Source organism: Pleurodeles waltl, chromosome 4_2 (assembly GCF_031143425.1).
Source record: "Pleurodeles waltl isolate 20211129_DDA chromosome 4_2, aPleWal1.hap1.20221129, whole genome shotgun sequence".
In the NCBI taxonomy this organism is placed as follows: Eukaryota; Metazoa; Chordata; class Amphibia; order Caudata; family Salamandridae; genus Pleurodeles; species Pleurodeles waltl.
The window spans coordinates 961,665,144-961,679,292 of record NC_090443.1 but is presented as its reverse complement, the minus strand read 5'-3'; positions in this window follow the sequence as shown (position 1 = coordinate 961,679,292).

Below are 14,149 nucleotides of genomic sequence, written 5' to 3'. Positions count from 1 at the left end.
GGTTGTGAGTGTTTGACATGTGTTTATATTTGTGCGGTTGTGGTGTTGTTGTTACGAGTTTGTATGTTGTATAGGATTGAGTGAGGCTGGGCCTGTGCTGTGCTGTGTGTTATTGACGTGTGGTGTGTGTCCTGGCTGTAGTATGCATGCTGTGTATGTGTGGGTGTCTATGTTGCTGTATGTGAGTCACTGTACTGTTAACCTGTGAGTGCAGCCCTCGCACCCCCTTCCCTATGGTATGTTATGTAACTGTATAACATTTAACAATTTACAAATGTAACAGGTGAGTGTGTGTACTTACGGTTGTTGTCTTCCTCGTCAGCGATGATTCCGTTGTCATACTGCGAGCAGCAGCAGTGAGATGACGTCTAGTTGTAGTTCCATGGACGAGTATGGCTTCCTGGCGGTGCTTTGATGGGATTCTGTTTGCATCACCGCCAATGTCATAATTTAGCAGTCTTCTCCGTCTGCCTGTTGGCAGTCGCATCGCCACCACTAACATGGCGGTCACCGGACCACCAAACTCGTAATGAGCCCTAAACTGCTAGGATCAGACAAATCTGTCAGACAATCTGTTATCTGCAGGTAGTGACAAAGTGAAACACGCGCGCGCGCTCACACACACACACACACACTGTGGGGGTCATTCTGTGGGGGAACCGCCAGAAGACTGTACCGCGGCGGTCATTCTGAGTTTCCCGCTGGGCTGGCGGGCGACCGCCAGAAGGCCGCCCACCCGCCCAGCGGGAAACCCCCTTCCACGAGGATGCCGGCTCCGAATGGAGCCGGCGGAGTGGAAGGGGTGCGACGGGAGCAGTTGCACCCGTCGCGATTTTCAGTGTCTGCCACGCAGACACTGAAAATCTATGTGGGGCCCTGTTAGGGGGCCCCACGACACCCGTTCCCGCCAGCCAGGTTCTGGCGGTGGAAACCGCCAGAACCAGGATGGCGGGAAGGGGGTCGGAATCCCCATGGCGGCGCAGTGGAGGATTCCCAGGGGCAGCGGGAAACCAGCGTGACACCGCCGGTTTCCCGTTCTGACCGCGGCTGTACCGCCGCTGTCAGAATGCCCATGGAAGCACCGCCAGCCTGTTGGCGGTGCTTCCGCGGTCGTTGGCCCTGGCGGTCCATGACCGCCAGGGTCAGAATGACCCCCTGTGTCTCTCACACTCTCTCTCGCTCTCTTTCTCTCTCTCTCTGCCTCTCTCTCTCTTCCTACTCTCTCTCTCTGAATGGTATTTTACAATTATATGATAATTATTATGCAGTGTTTGTCTACAAATCATATGGATTATGATTACTACAAATAACTCAGCAGATAATAAGTAAATCAAGGCAAATGTTAGGTAAACCCTGATAAATCAGTTAAATTTGTTTACTAAGCTTTAAAGATGGGAAAGCATGTCTTGTTTCCTCGCATATCTTATGTTGTCATGGGTCAGCAGTCAAAATCCAGCCCTTCAGCACATTCCCTTAGCAACCGGTCTGTGTGTCTAACTCCGCCCCTGCATGTTACCTCATATGCCTTTATCACAAATGGTTCTTAATCAGTGCAGAAGGCTCACATGAGCTCAGCTTCTCTTTTGCTAAAAAAGTGTGCACATAAGGGGCCTGATTACAACTTTGAAGGAGGTGTTAATCCGTCCCAAATGTGACGGATATACCACCAGCCGTATTACGAGTTCCATAGGATATAATGGACTCGTAATACGGCTGGTGGTATATCCGTCACTTTACCGTCACTTTTGGGACGTATTAACACCTCCTCCAAAGTTGTAATCAGGCCCAATGTCCTTTTCCAGAAATATACATCAGCTATGGAAGCTAATGCTATTTCTGTCTCCTTCCTTCTAGGACTGATCCTCACAGAGTCATCTCCTTTGCAGTCGCAGATGCAACGCACACATCAGAGAAGTAGAAAGTTCTTTTCTGTCCTGTTTGTTTGAACGGTGTCAAATATAATGGATATGATAATTCCTTTATTTGCTTAAAATAAATAACCAGAAAAGATGCATAAAACATATAACAACACATAAAACATACAAATCTGTTCATGTTACAAATTGAATACATTATATGCAATATATGAGTCATAAATAGTGATGCATATTCAATCGCTACATATTCAGTTATAAAATAACCCCAGTACGCAAATAGGCCCTCATTCCGAGCCTGGCGGGCGGCGGAGGCCGCCCGCCAAGCTTCCCCCCTCCGAAATACCGCTCCGCGGTCGTAAGACCGCGGAGGGTATTCCGAGTTTTCCCCTGGGCTGGCGGGCGGTCTTCACAAGACCGCCCGCCAGCCCAGGGGAAAACTCCCTTCCCACGATGACGCCGGCTCGTAATAGAGCCGGCGGAGTGGGAAGGTGCGACGGGTGCAGTTGCACCCGTCGCGTATTTCAGTGTCTGCTTTGCAGACACTGAAATACTTTTAGGGGCCCTCTTACGGGGGCCCCTGCCGTGCCCATGCCATAGGCATGGGCACGGCAGGGGCCCCCAGGGGCCCCGCGACTCCCCCTCCCGCCATCCGGTTCCCGGCGGGAGAACCGCCAGGAACTGGATGGCGGGAGGGGGAGTCGGAATCCCCATGCCGGCGCAGCATGCTGCGCCGGCTTGGAGGATTCCTTTGGGGCAGCGGGAAACCGGCGGGAGACCGCCGGTTTCCCTTCTCTGACCGCGGCTGAGCCGCCGCGGTCAGAATGCCCCACGGGGCACCGCCGGCCTGTCGGCGGTGCCACCGCGTCCCACGGCCCTGGCGGACTTGTTCCGCCAGGGTCGTAATGACCCCCATAGTGTCAAGGTGGACAGTAATATACCAGAGGTTAAGGCCAAGCCCCTCGAATCTTGACAATACTACTTAAAAAATGACCCATGTTTACGCAAGTACGAGTCTCCTCAACATAAGGAGAAACAACATCCCTGACCTTACTTGCTTAAATTGAGCTACTCTTAAAATAGGAACCAGGAACTTTTTTTCTAGGGAAAGTATATAAGGTGCCAAACCATCCGACATGTATAATGGACTGAGCGGAGGTTTTGTCAAACTCACATGGGCCTAAAGTGCTGTCAGCAGCCCAACCTCTAGGAAAACTGATTAGTAGGAGAAAGTAATTCAGTCTGAACCTGGATAAGAGCTGATGGTGGTAAGCATTATTAACCCAGGCCAGGTACGGTTTGATGAACTTAACTGTTTTTGTCAGACAGCAAGCCTGAACTACTGGTTTCGCATTTTGTATCCTTCCCTGCGAACAGAGAGGTGTGATAAAAAATTCCGAGTGTCCCACAAATAATCTGCCTTAAACATTTCTTCAGGATGGGTAAATAGGCTGGGGCGACCCAGAGCTGTCAGTTCAGACTTGATATAACTCATCCAGGAAACTGCTTTCGCATTATCCAGGGAGAGACAATCCCTGATTATCAGCCTGTTAAGGACTGTCTCACTCTTATACCAAATCGAGAGCAAACGTAGCAAAGGCCTAAGTTTAACAGTATCTGAAATGTATCTAAAACTAAGTTCTTCATGCACAGCAAAAGTGATGAGCTTTGAAGCAGCCCCAGCCACCACCACCTTATTTTCCTCTAAGTGAAGGGGGTCACAGTACCCTCAAAATGCAACTACGTAACACGTTGCAGAGATACACTTGGCTTTGTAAATATGAATTCAAGTTTATATGGGTGTCTTGTCCACCCTTATACTAAAATCCAAGACTGTGCTGCATAATCTGGCTACACTAAGCCCTTTAGATAGGAAAGAGGGGCCACAGGAGGTCTCGTCATAAAACAAAATAGCCAGGTAGCTAAGGGAACGGACTTGGGTGATATTAACTTTCAGGCAGAAATGGCTTTTAGTTTGGTGGGTTTAGCCCCCGCAGCCATCACAAAGAATAGTGAAGTGTTCACAGAGAGGTTCAGGCCCTCCATAAACTCAACGTAAGAATCAGAAAGCCGCTGAAAGCCTAGTGCCGTCCTTGACGTTAGAACAGCATTGTCTGCATATAAGAGGACTGGTAATGCCTGAGGGTCCACCCGAGGAGGGGGTCACCTTGTGCTTCCAACAATGCTGCCTATAGGCCACTGACATAGATGGTGAATAGGAAGGGGGCCAGAATGCACCCCATCTAACTCCTCTGGTAGTGGGAATCGTTTGGTGCAGGCGCCATCCTCCCTAAATCTAACATATCTATAGGGATGTCTGCCAAGAAAGAGACCAGGGCTTGCTCAACACTTAAGGACAACAACAATGACCACAACTTTGAGCAATTCACGTGGTCAGAAGCCAAGGAGAGGTCCATAAGCCCTATAATGAGGGTGCCCCTTTTGGCCAGCATGTATTTCTGAATCAGAAGGTGTAATTTCAAACACTGATCGGTGGTACCCAGTCCGGGCCTAAACCCATACTGAGATTCAACAATAATATTCTTCTCTTCGGCCCAACGAGACAGCCTTCTTAGGACCACCTGACCCAGAACCTTGACCATAGTGTCAATGAGCAGTATTGGTCTATAGCATTTTGGATCTGCCTGGTCACCCTTGCGTTCTACAACATGCTACAAAAATAGCAGCCAAGCAAGGTAGGTCATATGTTTTCAATAGCGGAGTGATTTATGTAAATGTGGTTTGCTTTTGCTGTAGAAATGGCTACACATCATTAATTCCCAGGATGTTACAGCGGAACGACCTCTCTCAGAAGGGTGTTAACACAGCAAAAAATAGGAGGAGCCGATAAAGAAATAATTGCATTCTCAGTATTAATTTAGCTCCATTAATACGGTGTTTATTGTTCTTCATTTGTGAACATTCAAATGCAATTCATTTTCAACAACAAAAATCGAGAAGTTTATCGAATCTTCTAATCTTCAGACATGAGTATCTAGAAAAACAGAGCTGGCATGTTTTGCCGTCTTATTCCACTTTCTCATGTCTTATTTGTTTAAATGAAGCAACATCTCAGTTGACAAAATTCTTACATTTATATCTCTGGAGTTCTTCTGAACTTGTTTCTTCGGTTCACTATCACTCCATTTGACAAAACTACCCCCCCCCTATGATTCCTCCTAAGTTTTTTGTCATTCAAATTTTAGATCTATCCCCCTTACACTACATCATAGCAATATCCTGTCTCCATGAATTATAATGTTAAGCTTATAAAATTTACCCTCAAAGGGGGCACAGCCATAATGTTCACCATACTGTAGATTGGTTTTCTAAAATGTCTCAAAGCTTCTTGCATTGACACTGGAAAGTGCCTGCCTTAGTGCATCTTTATGGGTGCTGTGACTGATCATTATGAAGAAATGGAACAAATAATTGAGTCCTTTTTTATTATGGTGGAAAAAGTCTATGGATAAATGCATTTATACGAGACATGTGAAATAAATTGTTGTTTGAAATATTGATTTTGAGCTTGTTTTGATATTAAGCTTGATGATATTTGTGGTTACAACCATGAGGGTCTATCCTGTCAGGACCCCAGGAGACGAAGACATACCAGCAGTACAAAACACACTGAACATTCTCCAAGAGACTAGATGAGAATTTATTACCAATTTCAAGAGGGCCAAAGTAGACAACTCAACAGTGTAACAAACACAGAAAAGGCCCTTTTATGGAGATCAAGGGCCAGATGTATGAAAAAAGCCTTTTGTGAATCGGAAATAGCGATTTTTAAGAAATCGATATTTCTGATTCGCAAAATGCAATGTATCATATTTGCGATTCGGTAATAGCTATTTCTTAAAAATCGCAAATGCTATTACCGAATTGAAAATTGCGATAACGGCCCCCATTCGCATCTATAGGCCTGTCGGCCCATATTTGCGAATATTTTGCATGTCCCAAATTGCGAATTCCTAACTGGAATTCGCAATTTTGGGAAATGCAAAGTCCAGGGTGCTGGGGGCATAAGGCCCCCTCTGCTGCACCCCAAAACATTTTTTAACAATATGTAAGGTGCACACATGCCAAAAGGGCATGTGTGCTTTACATGCAAATTTTAAAAATGCATTTTAAATGCATTTTTATAAATTTGCACATGGTTACCACCAAGTTCAACTTGGTGGTAATAGCGATTCCTTAATGCCCAATTCGCATTAAGGAATTGCTTCATACATGTGCTTTAGAAGTCGCAAATAAGGATTCCTTATTTGTGATTTCTTATTTAGAGAGTTGCAATTTGCGACTCTCTAAACAGGGTCGCAATTTTAACGAAACGCTATTTTAGCGATTCCTTAAAATTGCATTCAGAATGCCTTTGATACATTCTGAAAGGGCTTTTTGCATTCGCAAACGGGCATTCGCACTGTTTGCGAATGTAAAAAGATTTGCTACATCTGGCCCCAAGAGTTACAGTGGGGCTGTTTTCTACCAATCTCCTTTCTTCTGTCAAACCCTTGGTAATGAGTTCTACTTTTTGTGGTCCTTTCAAAGTAACAAAGATCAATCGATGAATTGTAGTTCAGCTATGATGATCTTCTAGCTGGCATCTTTATGATGATTCATGTAGCCCAACTTAACTCACACTGTGCTCTCTTCTTTTAGTTTTACAAACACACCCTAATTCTACTATTGTGGAAGGTGAGTTGGCGATCCACGTGAAATGTGGTTCTTGCAAGTGTGTTGCTTTAGTTTGGGGATAGTTGACAGCTGTCTCGAGGCTACTGCAGCCATTTCACCCTTCTGTTTCATGCATGTGAGAAAGCCATTAAACCAGCTGGGTCCGGGTACTTTACAGAGGGGGCGCCCAGGTCAGCTGGTTCAGACATGGGCTCACTGAAGGAGTGGAAATTGGTTGTAACCAGATGCTGAGAGTTGATGTCCAGAACAGTAATAGTGAGAGTGTCTGGTAAAAAGAAGTGAAGTGGACATTCATCGTAAAGAAGAGAGTATGTATGCATGTTAGAGTGTTTGAATTTAATTTTTTTATTTTTGTGAAGTATTTCCATAGCATGAACCTAGCCATGTGGGCAACAGAGCACTATGCACTTTTCATGATAATGGGGTTATAGTAACATAGACTATCCTATCGGACGTACCTAGGAATGTGAGTTAAACTGAAGTAATGTGTTTTCCAATCTTTATGGAATGTGAGAAGAGCAGGAGTTTTTTGATGGCTTATTTTCAGGTTTTGCTTTTTTTTAGGCTTTATGGAATACAATGATGCATTGGCTTCTCTTTCTAGTTTTGTCAACCACAAGACGTCACTCATGTCTAGGGGCCCAGCTCGCAGGTCAGCAGCCATATCAGTCTTTGGGGGAAGTCTAGGGCCAACGATATTGTACAAACATCCTGGGGATCTGATGTTCAATGCCGCGAGAAATCGGGTGAGAAAGGATTCAGTAACCATACTGGACCCATGAGTCATGCTTGGAGATGTTGTGGGTCTGAAACTCTGGCTAGAGAATTTTAATTCATTATCACATAGATGACCCTGCAGTCGAATGTACCCTGCCCTGTGGTTACTGCCCTAATGGGCTCTGATGCAAAGAGGCGTCTTTGAAAAGGGAGAGATGTTGGAAGTACTGGGAGTGCAGCTATGTAAATTAAGCTAGCTGATGTTTTCTGCTGTACGTCTCTGATGTAGTCATGTATATTTATGCACGTTGGTTGCACTGATATGAAGGCTATAGCTTGGATGGTTGTAGGCACCAGACAAGCCCCCTCAAAGACAGTCTACTAAAGGCATTATTTCAGGGCTACATTGTTCAAGTCGATTCACTAAGAAAGAAAGGATGCAAATATTCCCCAAAAGTAAAATCTGTATTAGTAAACTAAGTAGTAAACACTCGCACACACGGATTCCCCCAATGATAGGACTGAAAACATTAATTCACATATAAGGTACAAAACAGGAGCAACGTCATAGCCTAGAATTCGCTAGAATAAAAGGAGCAGATTCATTAGCCGTGCCCTAGAATAAAAGGAGCAGATTCATTAGTCATGCATTCATAATTGTTTAATTTGCCATGCATTATCCAGGTCAGCATGGTTATTTCCAATTCCATGGGATAAACTTCTGATTGCGCAATACTGGTGGGGTGCTGCGGCACAGTACCAAGTTTTACAGATGCAGATTTACCACCATACCAATACTGTTCAACTCGTTCCTAATTCTATATGAAGAGCATCCCTCTGGCCTTTTACGAGCTACCAGTAAATCTGTCTTTAGCATCCTACAGTCCTGGTCATACCATGGGCGTGTTTCCCTCTTTGTCCTATTATTGGCAGAATGTAGTTTAGTGATATAGGGCTTGATTAACTCAATTAGATCTTCGCACAATTATGCAAGAAATTCGGTTTGCATTTGACGGAAAAGAACTGCTGATTTGTGGTAGTAGCTGTATGAGACTATTCACCAGAGCGACTTAATCTCATTTTAAACTTTGAGGGTTATTCAAGGTAACAACACCTAGCAAGGTAGGAATTCAGCAATGACTTACGACACAACTCTATCCACGACCCCTACACTGCAGTTGAATCCAGTTGGTAACCAGAAAGTGAGTTACAGCATATTCAAACCAGAAGTATTCACCAAAAGACTTAAGGCCAGATTATGAGTCTGGCCGTCTCACGACCGCCAGACTCGCGGTGGTGGTCCAACTGCTGCGGCTATGGCGATCCGACCGCCACATTACAAGTCTGGCGGTCGGACCGCCAAATGACCGCCATCTCTGCCAGGATCTTTGATCCGGGCTGGCTGACGTCATTCTTGGTTGTGATTAGCCAGGGCGGCACTGAAGTCAGCACAGCTGCTGATTACAACCATGTTCTCCGCCTGCCTTTTCATGGAGGTTCAGCGGCCATGAAAAGGCTAGTGGAGAACAAGTTCTGGGGGCCTCAGGGTGGCCCCTGCACAGCCCACCACAATGTTGTGGGCAGTGCAGGGGCCCTCCTCCCCAGCACCGTCAAAATGCATACTGTCTTCTCGGCAGACAGTTTGCATTCTGAGGGTACTAGGGAGGCCCCCTGTGCGACGGCATTGGACTCGGCTCTGTGTGGAACTGAGTCCAATGTCACCGCACGTTTTCCACTGAGCTGACCACCAGAAACCTTGGTTTCCGTCGGTCAGCCCAGTGGAAAACTCTTAATAGGGCAGGTGAGGAAACCGCCAACTCCACGCCGGTCTCCTCACCTCGGGTCTGGTAGTCATGTTTTACGACTGCCGAACTCCTAATCAGGCCATTAGTCAGCCTTCTTGGGTCTTTGGTCTATACATGCAGAGGAGGTTGACTGACCCAGAATCACCTGGTCACATCAGTAAAGGGGTCTGGGCAGACTGGGTGTTGGGCTACCACACACCCTTCTGGGGAGACCACTGTAGGGGAACTCTGAAAGGTGTCTGACCTGCTTGGTGTGGAAGACAGTTTTAACACATACATCTTGTCTGCAATAGACAGCATTTTATCTCCTAAAGTAGAGATAGATTAGAGAGCTGAATTGGCAGCAATTTTCAGCCTGAGGAGGGGACACGACCACCTGTCTGAAATGTAGACAATCCAAGCATTCCCAAGCCCTCACCAGAAAAGCACACAGAAAAGGGGATTGTGGCTGTGTTGAACAGTTCCTTTTATGCATAGTGTCTATCTAGTTAGATATGCTACGTCTCAAATACCTACACATGCCCCACAGCATGCTTGGTCAACCAGCTCCCTCCTCCCAAAAATTTAGTAAATGGTATACATGTTGGTGGGATGCATTAACCTTGTGTGTGGAATCCAGTGGCAGTGATGCACTCTTCCGTCTTATACTATTGCTAACAGTAAGCACTCACATAGGACCATGAGGGCCAGTGGTACAAATGTGGGAAAAATAAATTGGATAAAAGAGAAAACAGAGAACCTGCACTCTGCCACGCTCACCTGCTACCCTGTTGTGTTCAGGATACCTGCAGGATGTAGTGGAACTATAATATCTTATGGTTAACATTCACACATACGATGAGCCACATAGCCCCATCAAAAATACCTACCATTCCATCATTGGATAACACTTAAGCAATGTTATAACCCTCAGTCGTAGAAGAGCTTATACAAATGTTCAGAAAAAAGTTCAAAGTTTGTTTTTGTTATGACTTTCTGAAAAGCTTTCACTATTCTCAATGACTGCCAGCCTTTCCCTCCCTGAAAGAAACTAAGGGCCTGATTCACAAAGGTAAATTTATGCTTTTGTGTAAGTGTACGATTGTTTGCTATTCACAAAGGGATTTACGAGCAGTATCTTTACAAGTGCCGAGTCTCTGCTCAGAAAAGGACCTATCTCGTAGATACTACTCATAAATCCCTTTGTGAATAGCAAACAATCGTACACTTAAACAAAAGTTTAAGCTTACCTTTGTGAAACAGGCTCTCAGTGTGATTGATTTTGGAGTATCACTCAACCATGCTAAGTGTTGAGCCATACTTTAAGCTATACTTCGTGTCACACTGTTTCATATAAGCATTGTAATACTGAGTGATCCCTCAATACATAAACAGCACAGTAACCTCATTGAAACCCATATATCCAGGTGTGTGCAAGTGTGTGTGAGTCTGTTGTGTGTGTATGTGGGTGAGTGTGTGTGTTGGGTGCGTAGTGTGTTAGTTGTGTGTGTTGTCTGTGTGTGTGTGTGCGCGAGTGCTTTTTCTTAAGTCACTAAAATAGTCAGGATCTATTTAGACACCACCAATCACTCTCGTTGAGCCCTGAAATGTACAAAGAACACACACTCATAATAGCCTCACAATAAGAATGGGCTTCATGTTGCTCATTGCCAGGTTTATCATCAAAGGCAGTGCTTGTTACAAAGGTAGTGAGATATATATATATATATATATATATATATATATATATATATATTCCTAGCATGTCCACCGTATTTCAAATGTAGCAGAAAAAATATGCAAGAAACATTTTCCATATATAAATTATGTATATATATATAAAAATATATATATATATATATATATATATATATATATATATATATATATATATATATATATATATATATATATATATATATATATATATATATGTTTTACAATGAATTTCATTAACAGTCACTGCTTTTCAAACATCTGTCACGCTAGGCGCTCTCCAAATTAAGGTTTAGCTGCAAAATTGGAAAAAGACACTTGTCCAAATAGAAAAAAAGAAAATCACCACACAAGTGTAAAACATGTATCTACATGTATCTGCATATTTCTTCAGTCGCAACGTTATGTTTTTCAAACTGTAATTTAAAATAATTGTTTGCCTTTTGTTAACAGTTGCCTCTACCATCACTTAAAGATGAGCTATTTTTATATCTGCATTGAGCTGGGAACCACATTGTGGGTGCAGTTGTTGCAATTAGGTTAATGTGGTGGATTTTCTTCATGATTCCCTTTGATCGTAATTCTGTCATCATCGGAGCCTTACACAATTAGTTGGAAAGCTACCATGATGTTTTTACCGCCAATTCCAGGTAATGCATCGTCTTCAAATCTAACCAGGCGGCCAAGATCTGCTCAATGGGACCGATGCCCGGGGAGGATTTGTGAAGCGGTGGAGTTACGCAAGTAGCAGAGCTCAGCCAGAAGCAGAAGATATGTACCATAAGTTGATTCCGTGGCTTGTTAGAAGTTGCTTAGTTGCACGCGTGGAGTAATGCAGGTAAGAAAGATCATTGATAGTGTATGCCAACAGTAAACTGGCCTGCCCAGTGGTATTCATCAAACGCTGGTGAATTGACTACCTTGAATGGTCAATTTGAGAACAAAGTTAGCTATATATATTATTTATATATTTTACACTATTTCAGAACACTCCTCTGCACACAGTGGATGTTGGAATGCTGTACATATAAAAAGTTTTTTTTTTTTAAACAGGTGTACAATTAACAGATTAAATAAAAAATAATCATCGCAATACTATGTTATCCTAAGGCAGAATTTGTTAGGAAGTGGACCTGGAGATTTAAAGAGATAGGAAGAATTAATGAGCTAGAAAGTAGTCCAAAGAGTAGCATTTATGCATTTAGGTGTTTTCTACTGAAAATTTTCAGATTTTCTTCATGACTGATGTCTACCAGTAGAGAGATCCATTGAACTGGAAAGTAATGCATGTTAGACTGTTGTAAGACAGGTAAACTGCTTACATAATGAAAAGCTGAGCTTAGCTCAGGGCCCTGATCTCTGAAAAGCCAAAATTGTTGAGTAGAAGGGTGCAAGGGAATTTCTGACACTTTAAACGCAATGTATTCAAGAAAGTGGAAGACCCAGAATAATAAATGAAATCACCCATTGTCTGTAAAAAGGACGACAATGTGCATAAAATGTACACCTACGCTATACCGTTCTGTTGGGGGTGGGGGGGTGTTAAATTAAAACATTTCCTTAAGGCTAACACAATAAATTCATAGCAGCTTCGTTGGAAGCTCCTAATCAAAGAATAGAAATAAAATTACAAATATGTATAATTTGAATTGTTTTGGTTTCATCAGAGCAGAAATGACCCTACCCAGAAGCTGCAAACTTGATCAGTGGAAATTTTTGTTGCAGAGATTTTGGCAGCTGTGGCTCCTCCGCTATGGCGGAGGAGCAGCGCCCCCAATGACAGCAGCATCTGCAAAACTTCAACAACGAAAATCTAATAAACTGTGTTTATTATACTTTCCTGTTTAAAGGGGTGGGCTCACAGGGGATGACGGGGACGAGGGGAGTGAACTGTGCACTCCCCTCAGTGCGCATGTGTGTCTGGCCTGCTGTCTCAGGCTGGCCAGACACACATGCGCATCATGCTCTCTCGCCGGGCTGGAGAGAGCAGGCACAGGCCCCCTGCCTGCCTGGGAGCACCCTGGCTGGGTGCTCCAGACAATCCTAATGCTGCTCTGAGCAGCGTCGGGATTGGCCACAGGGAGCCTGTGCCTGCTGAGGGGATGGAGGAGCAGCGCAGCGGAGCAGGTAAGTTTTTTATTTATTTTTTTATTTTAATCTAATGTTTTTGTTCCACCATGTTCCTCTCACAACCCCTCTGCGTGCTGCCCCTTTAACACGCAGTGAGCCACGACTGGATTTTGGCCCGATTTCATCACGAGACCCATGGTGAGGAGACCGCTGTCGAGGTGGCGGTCTCTCCAGCGGCCCTATTCTGATTTTCCCACTGGCCTGATGGGTGGGAACCAAGGTTGATTACAACCTGCACCCCCGTCATCCTGTCGGAATCGGAGATCCTGGTGGGGATGGCGGTAGGTTGACGGGTCTGCCTAACAAGCTCGTAATTAGGTCGCTGGACTGCCACAACCATGGCATTCCGACCACCCCTGCTGTTGATCGCCACAGTCGTAATAAGGCCCTTTCTCTGTTCTACATGGAAAGGATGGAAAAAGGGTAGCAAGGAAGAGAATCTGTTATCAAAGAATGTGTATCTTTTGAAAGGAGAACTGATGAAGTGGGCCACGGTGGAGCAAACAGCTAGGGCAGATACTAACTTTGCAGGTTGTTTTAATCTCACTATAAGCAAAGCAAAAAACAACACTTATCAATGGCTACTCTGGCCATTCAGGCAGGTTAGAGAGGAGCCCCAAGCTATATTCATACATTCACCTTTGGAAAGATCTTGAGAAGTAAATTAAGACATGATTTTTTTATAATGAAGTAATTAGCTTGGGGCCAGAGGTGTCAGAGGTTTCACCCATTTAGGGCCTAATTATGAGGAATGCAGCACTGCCCTGCAGATTACAACCTCACTCTCCAACAGCCTTTTCATGGCCGGTTTCACTGCCATGAAAAGGCTGGCAGAGAACAGGTGCAAGGGGCAACAGGGGGGCCCCTGCATGGCCCATGCACTTGACATTGGTAGTGCAGTGGTCCCCCTGCCCAGTGCCGTAGCAATATTCACTGTCTGCTGTACAGACAGTGAACATTGCAAGGATGCTGGTGTACCCTGCAGGCGACAGCATTATCGCCGGCTCAAATGTGAGCTGGAGACAATGCTGCTGCCTTTTTTCCCGCCAGGCCGACGGGCGGAAACCTCGTTTTTCACCCGTCAGCCAAGTAGGAAAGTCATAATAGGTCCGGTGGGGAGGTCGCCACTACAGTGGCAGCCACCCAGTCAGGAGTTTGGCAGATGGGTGTTTTCATATGCCACACTCATAATTAGGCCCTAAGTGTGTGACAACATAACCTTCCCGAAAT